The following is a 12787-nucleotide window of genomic DNA, read 5'->3' as shown; positions in this document are numbered from 1 at the left end:
ACAAAGTTTGATAAGTGGTGTGAAGGAATTCTAGTCTTGCACCTGTGCCAAATTAGCAAATTGAAGTTCAGCATCAGCACTGGAGGTATTTTGATTTTCATGCTTCTTTTCATGATGGTAAAGTGTTTTAAAAGGGTTGCCTCTATTCAGTGGTTTTTAGCACTAGGATAAAGAGGTAGAAATTTCATTCTCAAAATGGATTCAGATTGTAGATCTAATAATACTCTATCAAGCTATGAAGAGGTACATGAAAATTTGTTTATGTTGTATTGAAAGCTTCATAGTCAAGTCATTCCTTCTATCCGAAGGAATGTGGGAAGTGTAGATGACTTATATGCAATTCAAGTTGGAAATCTTAGAGCTTCCCATTTCAGCAAGACCTAGTGAATTATCATGGGCTTTTGTGTTTTTATTAGTCTTCATGCCTGATTCAGTACATTGGACAGCGAAAGCAAGATTTGAAAAGATTAAATACTTTGAGAGAGTATTTAAAGAATGTGAAGGATATTTAGAAAAGAATGGTTACTGTATTGTTGAAATTGAAAATGTTGATAGTCATAGTGAAAATGATGAGTCCTATGATAATATGTTTGAGAATGAAAAGGGTTATAACAATAGTCCCTAAATATCTTCCTGCAATGAAGTTGAATATAGCGACACATCTAATGTCTAGATGTGGTGTAGGGAAGAGGATATGTATTGTGAAAGTACTACTAATTGTTCAAATTGTATGACTAATGGTGTTACTATTATCAAAGTTGTGCTATGGTGCACCTATGAACTGAGGCACACAGTGAGTTTTGGCATCGAGCGAGAACATTGTGCCGAATCCAAACAGAATGTGATCTCTCATAAATGAGATAGGTCATTTTAGGTCTCAGAATTACCATCTTGTAGCATTTGATAGTTCATTGATAGTCCTCACGAGCTCCAAGTTATGACCCTCGGAAGATCGACCTCGAAATGCACTTAGAGCACCTTGGAGACTCCTCATTACGGGGTGGCCATGGATGATGGATGGTCTCTGTGGCTAGAACAAGGGTGTGACTAGGGTTCACCCACCCACCCAGAGCTAATGGTGCTAATGATTCGATGCCAAGATTAGTGGTTTCAAAGATACACTGTGGTGCACCTATGAACTAAGGCACACTATGAGTTTTAGCATCAAGCAAGATCGCTATACTAAATCCAAACAAAATGTGATCTCTCAAAAATGAGATAGTTTATTTTAGGCCTCAACATCACCATCCTACAGTATTTGACAGCTCATCGATAGCCCTCACAAGCTTTGAGTTATGACCCTTGGAAGATCGACCTCGAAATGTACTTAGAGAACCTTAGGGACTCCTCGGTATGGGGTGGGTGTAGATGATGGATGGTCTCCATGGCCGGAACAAGGGTTTCACTAGGGTTCACCTATCCACCTAGAGATAATGGTGCTGACGATTTGATGCCTAGCTTAGTGGTTTCAAAGTTAAGCTGTGGTGCACCTATGAATTGAGGCACACTGCGAGTTTTGGCATCGAGCGAGATCACTGTGCCGAATCCAAATGGAATGTGATCTCTCAAAAATGAGATAGGTTATTTTAGGCCTCAACATCACCATCCTATAGAATTTTATAGTTCATCGATAGCCCTCATGAGATCTCAGTTATGATCCTCAGAAGATCGACCTCAAAATGCACTTAGAGAACCTTGGAGACTCCTTGATACAGGGAGGCCGTGGACGATGGATGGTCTTTGTGGCCAAAACAAGGGTGTCATTATGGTTCACCTACCTACCTAGAGCTAATGGCACTAATAATTTGATGCCAAGATCAGTGGTTTCAAAGTTGCGTTGTGGTGCACCTATGAACTAAGGCACATTGTGAGTTTTGGCATCGAGCGAGATCATTGTGCCAAATCCAAATAGAATGCGATCTCTAAAAAATGAGATAGGTTATTTTAGGCCTCAACATCATCATTCTATAACATTTGATAGTTCATCAATAGTCCTCACGAGCTCCAAGTTATTACCCTTAGAAGATTGACATCAAAATGTATTTAGAGAACCTTGGGGACTCCTTAGTATGGGGTGGCCGCAGAAGATGGATGGTCTAAGTGGCCAAAGAAAAAGTTTCACTAGGGTTAACCCATCCACCCGGAGCTAATGACACTGATGATTCGATGCCCAAATTAGCGATTTCAAAGTTGCACTGTGGTGCACCTATGAACTGAGGCACACTACAAGTTTTGGCATTGAGTGAGATCATTGTGCCGAATCCAAATAGAATGTGATCTCTCAAAAAAGAGGTATTTCATTTTAGGTCTCAGCATCCCTGTCCTAGAGCATTCAACAGTTCATTGATAGTCCTCACGAGCTCCAAGTTATGACCCTCAAAAGATCAACCTCAAAAGGCACTTAGAGCACCTTGGAGACTCCTCAGTACAGGGTGGCCACAGATATGGATGGTCTTCGTGGCTAGAAAAAGGGTGTGACTAGGGTTCACCCACCCACCCAGAGCTAATGGCAGTGATGATTCGATGTCAAGATCAGTGGTTTCAAAGTTACGATGTGGTGCACCTATGAACTGAGGCACACTATGATTTTTGGCATCGAGCGAGATCGTTGTGCCAAATCCAAACAGAATGTGATCTCTAAAAAATGAGATAGGTTATTTTAGGCCTCAACATAACCATCATGTAGCATTTTATAGTTCATTGATAGCCCTCATGTGCTTTGAGTTATGACCCTCAAAAGATTGACCTCAAAATGCACTTAGAGAACCTTGGGGACTCCTTGGTACGGGGTGGCTGCAGATGATGGATGGTCTCTGTGGCCGAAAAAGGGTGTCACTAGGGTTCACCCACCCACTTGGAGCTAATGGCACTAATGATTCAAATAGTTCTAGCCATTAGGAGTTAGATTTTGAAAAGTTGTCAAGAAAATTGCAAAAGTTGCTAAGCAACTTTTTGCAATTTTTGCAATTTTGATGCTAAGACAAATTTTATTGCAAATTTGATTACAAATGGAATCTACAAACTCCTAGGGACCCTAATAATTTTCTAAACATCTAGACTTACCTAAAAAACATGGAATTTACCAAAATCCACTTTATTGGACCAATTGATGGCCAAGGCTTATAGTTGCACCATGGGGTCTTGTGTCCATTACAAATGTGGATGGTCATAGGGAGATCATTAGATCTATCCCTAGACCTTATTACATCAAGAAAAGAAAAATTGTTAGGTGCTTTGCACTAGTGTTCCCTGTATTTCATTAATGTTATTGGACTAAGAACCAATTTTCCTCTCAATTGGAAGGGTGGGCCTAAGGGTTCAACACTAATGGGTGATGTTAAACCACCTTGGTAATGACTAGTTCATTTGGGGAGGCTTGAGACTACATGCAAAGAAATTCTTATCTTTTTTACTCTTGTTTCAATGGGTGGGCCTAAGAGCTCAACATATTAGAATGATGTTAAATCACCATATTAATGAATATCTCATTTGGAGATGGTAGCTAACCAAAGCTTAGAAGATTATTTTTATAATATTGTAAAAGTTTTTTGTGAGAACCTTGCTACTAAAAATTCAGAGTATATGCAATTTTCCCAATGATTCTAAGCATAGTAACCAATGGAGGAAGAGTTGGCATGGTTGTAATAATGCATGGTAACCATGATGAACCAACAAAAAGGAAAAACACTATGAACCATGATGCACTTGAACATAAAGGTGATTATGGAGAGGATCAAATGCAACATGTTTCTTTAGTCCCAAATGTTGACAATATACAAGTGATGCAGAGGATAGGGTGATGGACCCAAGTAACAACCTAAAATGAGGAAATTTGTAACAATGTGCAAAGTGACCCTTCTAGGTCCTAATGGTCAAATCCCACAAATGGTCAACTCCAAGAGGTTTTAAGGCTTCAATGAGTTTGTTTTGACATATTCACCATGTTCCAACACTTACCCTTGAGTTTCAATACTTTTCAAGCCAAAATCCACAACATGCCAAAATGTTGTCTATGCAACTTTACAATTCTGTGACAACATGAAGACAAATAGGTGGATAAATTTTTCTTTTTCCAAAAGAATCATTGAATAAATGGATGTTTTGGATACCCTTTATCCTTTCACAAAACATATATAAGACTTAGATACCCTTCCTTTGGAAAATATCAATGAACTTTCACACTTCTCTTGTTTTTTAATAATGTAGAAAATATGCATTTACAAAGAAACCAGTAGAAGGACTTAAGAACTGGACTCCAAACTTTGCATAGGCTCCTAAAATGAATTTAATTAGAAAAATCCATTCTCAATTTAATTCTATGGGTTCCCTAACCCAAAAAGCCCCAATTCACCTTCTCAAAACCCTTGTTCCTAGGGCATCACCAATCTCACATGTGCCAAGTCTTCTTGGACTAATTCAAAATTCAGACATCTATGTTTTATCACCATAAACATGAATCAAATCACAAACACTACCCTCTTTAAGGAAAATCTCTTCCTATAGGACTGTCCCCTCACTTTCAACCCTTGTTTTCACCCTTTTATGTTTGGAGGCCACTAATTATTCTAGTTAGTTGATCATTTCAAGGTTAGAAGACATTATACATGTTAGGAAAATGGAATTCCATGAAGAATTAGGTAAGCATTTCATGGAATGACCATGATTAGATGAAAAAATTGTCAAAATGCTTATGAAAAAAGACTGCTACAACTAACAATCAGTAAGTTAGATGAATAACCCTTCAAAAATGAAATCAAAACTTGGTCCTAAACTTCCTTATAGATCTTAGAAGATGCCTCAATACATTATAATATCATAAAGAACTTAGAAACTCCAAAGAACCTTCAAATTGCTATTAAAATCCAAGCTTTTTTATTCAAAATTCTGAATCAGTCCATACATACTGCCCTTGCAGTCCATACAAACACTATTTATGAGTTTCAGGGGATGATTAATAACCCCCTCAACCACCTCTAATCAGTTTCACTTCCTATTCCTTCATAAAATTTAAACTATGGAATTTCCCTCCAAAATGCTCATGTAACCGTTACATTTAAGATTTGAATTTTCTAAAGCAATAAGCTAAATTTTAAGTGACTTATTGAATGTTTCAACTTATGAATTGATTTGAGATTATTATGAGACCTTATTAGGACCTATCTAATGACTCACTTACCCTATGCAAACCTACCCATTACTAAAATTCAAATCTCATGGTCCTTTACAACTTTTCAATATGAAAGTCTTTCAAAACATTATAAAATATTATGAGTCTTTATGCTTTCAAATGCCATGATTGGTTGCAAAATGGAAGAAATCAAGTATTCTAATTGTTCATCCATGCTTTCTAGATTTTTCTTATTTGATTAGCTTGATAAAAATAGTTTCAATAATCATAATGTTAGCTTTATGTCAAATAAGGAAAAAGCCAAACTTGTAATAAGATATCCACAAGCAATTATCTTTCATATAGTTATAAATGCTCTTAAAATTGTCCTTATAGCCTTGTATCACATGAAAATATGATTTGCAAGAACTTGTTCAATATCTTCCTCTTATAATTCTTTACAAAGAATCTACCAAAATACAAATTAGAATATGCGACTAATTTAACCTATCTTTTTCATTATTACAAAAACCATATACAAAAAAAGTTCACATTTTACATCATAAATCTTAGGAATTCTCACCAATACCACCCCCCTCAAACTCTTCATGATGTACCTACATTCCAATATCATAAAAAAAATAGTAACTTATTGTATTAAACAAGATAATCATCAGTTCATTGAATCATTATGAAGAAAATAGCATAAGAAGTAAATATACCTAGTTGAGTGTTCCAATAGGGTCCTCTCTTTGTTTTAGGGTCTCCAAAAGGGCTTCATGATTAGCATTAGCAATAGTAAAAGGTTCTTTTACTTTTGGTCTTCCTTGATGCTTCAACAACTTTACATTTGTTACTATAATAAGATGCGAATATATGAGAATTATTTTGTGCTTTTGATAGTCTTAGGAATTCCATTCCTTCTAAGCATGTATGTTTGCAGCCATATTCCAGCAACAACCACTGAACCAGTAGGATATGTGAATCCATCATCATCTGTGATCAATTGTGCAAGTTTTTGTTTACCTCTTACACAACGTGCTAACCAATAGTCGGATTTCTCATCATTCCCCTATGGTGCAACCAATGCAAAGACATGTCCTGGCTGAAGTAGATCTGATAGATGGTTATGCTCAAGTGAACTTTCCCTGTCATCATTTCTAATAGAGGGTATGATAGACAATGGACTAAGATAATGTGGAGCCCATGTGTCCACCCACTCACTTGACTCATAGTGATCCCAATCACACTAAAAAATACTAGAAAAAAAGAAAGCTAGTTGTCATGTCCAAATGGTCCATGTACTAGAATCAGAGCTCCAAAATGAATGCATTTTTTATGAGTCTTTCATTGTAGCACAATCTGATCTATCAACTATGGACCCTTCCTCAGCCAAATAAAAGAACCTCCATACCACTGAATCAAGAGTCCCCCCTGTGATAATGCTAAACTATACCAATCAACAAAGCTATGAGCATCAAGAAGCTCTATTCCTGAAATCTTCAATTGCTCCTTAACTAGAGCTCTCTTCACACATGCCCCTACTCCATCATGTTCCCCTTTTCCATTTTTGGACTCAAAAGAACTCCAAATATGAGGCACCCCTCTCTATATGTGCATCCTACACAACCAATAAAATATGTGAGCATTCTTGAATTGACTTGTATAGTTATCTGACCAAATGATATGTCTATCCATAGCAATTGCATGCTCATGTAAGAAATCAAAATAATTCTTGAAACAATGTTGCAAAAACTCGTAAGAGTGAGATCTATCATCACTCATATAAAATTGATACTCTCTAATAATCTTTTGATTATCTTCCGCACTATTGGGGGCATGTCTATATGTTATGTGAACAAAAATAGCAATCTAAATGGAGTTGTAATACTGAGATTGTGTCTCATTTTGAGATTGCAATGTGTAGTTCTTAGCAAAATCAACAACTGATATAATAGTGCCAATGGGAAAAGTCTCCTTACACATTCTAAATTGTTGATCCAACCACTGAGACCTATGACTATGTCTTGCATACTTGTAAAAAAGATTTTCCTTGAAATCTAAAATAAAACTAGCCACACTGATATCTTTTCCAACCAATTCACATCTAGAGCTCTCACCCCCAATCTTCAATATGTATTTCACCATTTCATATACCTTTTTTTTCACTATTGTCTTTCCAAGATCTTGTTCGCACCCCTCATGGAAACATGTGTAAAACTTGGATAAGCCACCAAATTCTAAACACTTCTCATTTAAGCAAGCATTTCTATAAAAGAAACAACCATCAACTCTACGACATAAAAGTTGATCTAGCAAGTCTCTTGATGATTTTGGAAGCCCACTAGCCCCATAATCCTCCAACATTTCTTTACTATGCAAAGTAGAACAGATGGAGCATAGTAGTTCATGGTGCACAGAAAACGCAACATGAAATTTGTAACAACTTGTATTTTGAATTTTGAGTGGCACACAATAAAATGGCTTCAAAGATTCAAAAGCCCTTTGTGATATATGAAGACTTGGATGACTCTCTCTAAATTGTTTGAACAACATAGTTTGACTTACCTCCAAATAGTGTTTAGGATGTGGCGTGTGGTCTTTGATGCCAATTCTTAACTTTAACACATCTTTAGCATTGGCTAATACTCGTGAGTTAGAGTGCCAAAATTATGTAATTTCTTCCTTCACATCATTAGATAGCTTCTTATCAAAACGTGGAAGTCTCCCACCAAATGCCTATGTTTCATTTTGAAGAGGATCATCAATTTTCTCTCATCGACTAAGTGCTCTTCTCAAAGTAGTACAATTTATATCCAAATCAATACAAGTTTGTCTCATATATCTACCCTTTCTCAAATAATGACTTACTAAAGAGGTTGTAATAACCCTTTGAGCAACTCTTTTATCCTTCTTCCTACTATTTTTTTCAATGCTATTGAGAGCACTAAAAAGATTCTTCACAATAGTGGCATTTCTTTCCAACTTTTTATTGACATGAATCTTCAATTTGGAAATCACAGGTCTCATCTTTTGCATCGTTAATAAGTGCATGAAAAGCTGACATTGCTCTACCACTATATTGTTGCCGAAAAACATCTGATATAGTCTTGAAGCCCATAATCGAATGGTTCTTTTTGATATTTTCCCTTACAAACTAGTAATAATCATTTTATCAATTTCAATTATCCATTTTGGTGTTTTAGAACATTTGTGTCGATTATAATTAGGAGATATGTAAGGTTCTTGTGCATTAGGTTCATGTGCATCGTCATGTTTGACATGGTCAATTCTGCAATTTGGATTATGACTTGGTAGCATTTTGTCTTCAAAATTTTCATTCTCTAAATTTTCAATTTCGGCATTATTATTTTCAATAGGTATATTTTTATTCCCCAAAACTACATATTTATTATCTGACTCTATGATTTCACCTTCGACTAATTCATCATCAACTTGTCTGATATTTAGCATACCTTGTCTTTTTCTTCGGTGTTCTATTTTTTGCCTTTCCCTATATGCTGCAATGTCTTCATTAGATATCTTCCTTTTGTGTTTAGCCTTTCGATGACTGCTGCTCCCCATTGAGATGACAATATCGAACACCTAATGTTATATTTTCAAAAAAAATTCGATTGGTTGGGCCACAAAATGCGACTTTTTGTAAAACCCATGAAAAAAAACTCAAAATGTGATGTTGTTGGGTTTGCAGGGACAGGGAATATGTTGGAAATTGATGCCAGTAATATCAAATATCCAATTTGAAATTGGATATACGATATGCCCCATAAAGACTTTTGGAGGGAAAATCGAGTTTGAGAGTTATAGTTTATGATTTATAAATTATTTTAGTTATATTACTATATAAAAATGTATTATAATATAACATAATGTCAAGATATAACATATAATCTATTAATATATAATAATATATTATGTTATTCTTATTATAATCTATAAATATATTTTATATTATTATTATTATTTTTCCTATATTTTTATTAAATATAATAACATAGTATATATATATATATTATATATAGATATAGATATATATATATATATATGTATGTATGTTATTAATATATAATAAAATATTATCTTATTAGTATTATAATCTATAAATAATATATATATATATATATATACTAATATATATGTCCCTAGGGGTCCTAGGACCCTTAGGGACATATGCCATCATGTAATGGGTCGAAGAGGGTCATAGGTCAACCTACCCCCTTTGACAAATATGAACAATTCTAATATGTCCCTAGGGGTCCTCGAACCCCTAGGGACATATGTTGTCATTTAATGGGTCAAAGGAGGTCATAGGTCCACCTATGACCCCCTTCGACACATAATAACGATTCTAATATGTCCCTAGGAGTCCTAGGACCCCTAGGGACATATGTCATTATGTAATGGGTCGAAGGGGGTCATAGGTTAACCTATGACTTCCTTTGACCCATATGAAGCATTTTAATATGTCCCTAGGGGTCCTAGGACCCCTAGGGACATATGTCATCATGTAATGGGTCGAAGGGGGTTGAAAGGGTTCATAGGTCAATCTATCACCCTTTTTGACCCATATGAAGCATTCTAATATGTCCCTAGGGACATATGTAATCATGTAATGGGTCAAAGGGGGTCATAGGTCAACCTATGACCCCCTCTGATGCATATGAAGCATTCTAATATGTCCCTAGGGGTCCTAGGACCCCTAGGGAATACTGTCATCATGTAATGGGTCGAAGGGGGTCATAGGTCAACCTATGACCCCCTTTGACCCATATGAAGCATTCTAATATGTCCCTAGGGGTCCTAGGACCTCTAGGGACATATGCCATCATTTAATGGGTTGAAGAGGGTCATAGGTCACCCTATGACCCCCTTTGACCCATATGAAGCATTCTAATATGTCCCTAGGGGTCCTAGGACCCCTAGGGACATATGTCATCATGTAATGGGTCAAAGGGGGTCATAGGTCACCCTATGACCCCCTTTAACCCATAAGAATGATTCTAATATGTCCCTAGGGGTCCTAGGACCCCTAGGGACAGCTGTCGTCATGTAATGGGTCGAGGGGGTGTCATAGGTTAATGTATGACCCCCTTTGACCCATATGAAGCATTCTAATATGTCCCTAGGGATCCTAGGACCCCTAGGGACATATGCCATCATTTAATGAGTCGAAGGGGGTCATAGGTCAACCTATGACCCCCTTGGACCCATATGAAGCATTCTAATATGTCCCTAGGCATCCTAGGACCGTTAGGGACATATGTCATCATGTAATGAGCATTTGACCCATAAGAACGATTCTAATATGTCCTTAGGGGTCCTAGGACCCCTAGGGACATATGTCATCATGTAATGGGTTGAAGGGGGTCATAGATCACCCTATGACCCCTTTCAACCCATAAGAATAATTCCAATATGTCCATAGGGGTCGTCATGTAATGGGTTGAAGGGGGTCATAAGTCAACCTATGACCCCCTTTGACACATATAAATGATTCTAATATTTTCCTAGGGGTCCTAGGACCCCTAGGGACATATGTCATTATGTAATGGGTCGAAGGGGGTGATAGGTCAACATATGACCCCCTTTGACCCATATGAAGCATTCTAATATGTCCCTAGGGGTCCTAGGACCCCTAGGGACATATGTCATCATCTAATGGGTCGAAGGGGGTCATAGGTCACCCTATGACCCCTTTGGACCCATAAGAATGATTCTAATATGTCTTAATGTAATGGGTCGAAGTGGGTCATAGGTTAACCTATGACCCTCTTTGACACATATGGATGATTCTAATATGTCCCTAGGGGTCCTAGGAACCCTAGGGAGATATGTCATCATATAATAGGTTGAAGGGGGTCATACGTCAAAATATTACCCCCTTTGACCCATATGAAGCATTCTAATATGTCCCTAGGGGTCCTAGGACCCCTAGGAACATATGTCATCATTTAATGTATCGAAGGGGGTCATAGGTCAACCTATGACCCACTTTGGCCCATATGAAGCATTCTAATATGTCATCATTTAATGGGTTGAAGGGGGTCATAGGTCACCCTATGACCCCCTTTGACCCATATGAAGTATTCTAATATGTCCCTAGGGGTGTTAGGACCCCTAGAGACATATGTCATCATGTAATGGGTTGAAGGGGGTCATAGGTCAACCTATGATCCCCTTAGACCCATTTGAACGATTCTAATATGTCCCTAGGGGTCCTAGGACCCCTAGGGACATATGTCATCATGTAATGTGTCAAAAAGGGTCATAGGTCAACCTATGACTCTCTTTAACCCATAAGAATGATTATATTATGTCCTTAGAGGACCCCTAAGGACATATGTCATCATTTAATGGGTCGAAGGGGGTCATAGGTCAACCTATGACCCCCTTGGACCCATATGAATGATTCTAATATGTTCCTAGTAGGGACATATGTCATCATGTAATGGGTCGAAGGGAGTCATAGGTCAACCTATGACCCCCTTTGATGCATATGAAGCATTCCAATATGTACGACCCCTAGGGACATATATCATCATTTAATGGGTCGAAGGGGGTCATAGGTCAACCTATGACCCCCTTGGACCCATATGAAGCATTCTAATATGTCCCTAGGGGTTCTAGGACCCTTAAGGACATATGTCATCATGTAATGGGTCGAAGGGGGTCATAGGTCACCCTATGACCCCCTTTGACCCATAAGAATGATTCTAATATGTCCCTAGGGGTCCTAGAACCCCTAGGGACATATGTCATCATGTAATGGGTCGAAGAGGGTCATAGATCAACCTATGACCCCCTTTGACACATATGAACGATTCTAATGTCCCTAGGGGTCCTAGGAAAGTTACAGATATATGTTGTCATGTAATGGGTTGAAGGGGATCATAGGTCAACCTATTGCCCCCTTTGACCCATAAGAACGATTCTAATATGTCATCATTTAATGGGTCGAAGGGGGTCATAGGTCAACCTATGACCCCCTTTGACTCATATGAAGCATTATAATATGTCCCTAGGGGTCCTAGGACCCCTAGGGTCAAATGTCATCATGTAATGGGTCGAAGGGGACATAGGTCAACCTATGACCCCCTTCGACCCATAAGAACAATTCTAATATGTCCCTAGGGGTCCTAGGACCCATAAGGAAAAATGTCATCATTTAATGGGTCGGAGGGGGTCATAGGGTGACCTATGACCCCCTCCGACCCATAAGAACAATTCTAATATGTCCCCTAGGGAAATATATCATCATGTAATGGGTCGAAGGGGGTCATAGGTCAACCTATGACCTCTTTTGACCCATAAGAATGATTCTAAATGACTCTAATATGTCCCTAGGACCCTTAGGGACATATGTCATCATGTAATGGGTCGAAAGGGGTCATAGGTCAACCTATGGCCCCCTTTGACCCATAAGAACAATTCTAAATGATTCTAATATGTCATCCTATATATATATATATAATATTACATTATTATATTTAATAAAAATATAGGAAAAATAATAATAATATAATATAATAATATATATTATATTTATAGATTATAATAAGAATAATATAACATATTATAATATATTAATAGATTATATGTTATATCTTTGCGTTACATTATTATATATATAATATATTATAATATATTTTTACATAGTAA

Source organism: Cupressus sempervirens, chromosome 3, assembly GCF_028749045.1.
Source record: "Cupressus sempervirens isolate cs-2001-9-10 chromosome 3, ASM2874904v1, whole genome shotgun sequence".
In the NCBI taxonomy this organism is placed as follows: Eukaryota; Viridiplantae; Streptophyta; class Pinopsida; order Cupressales; family Cupressaceae; genus Cupressus; species Cupressus sempervirens.
This window is presented reverse-complemented; position numbering follows the sequence as displayed.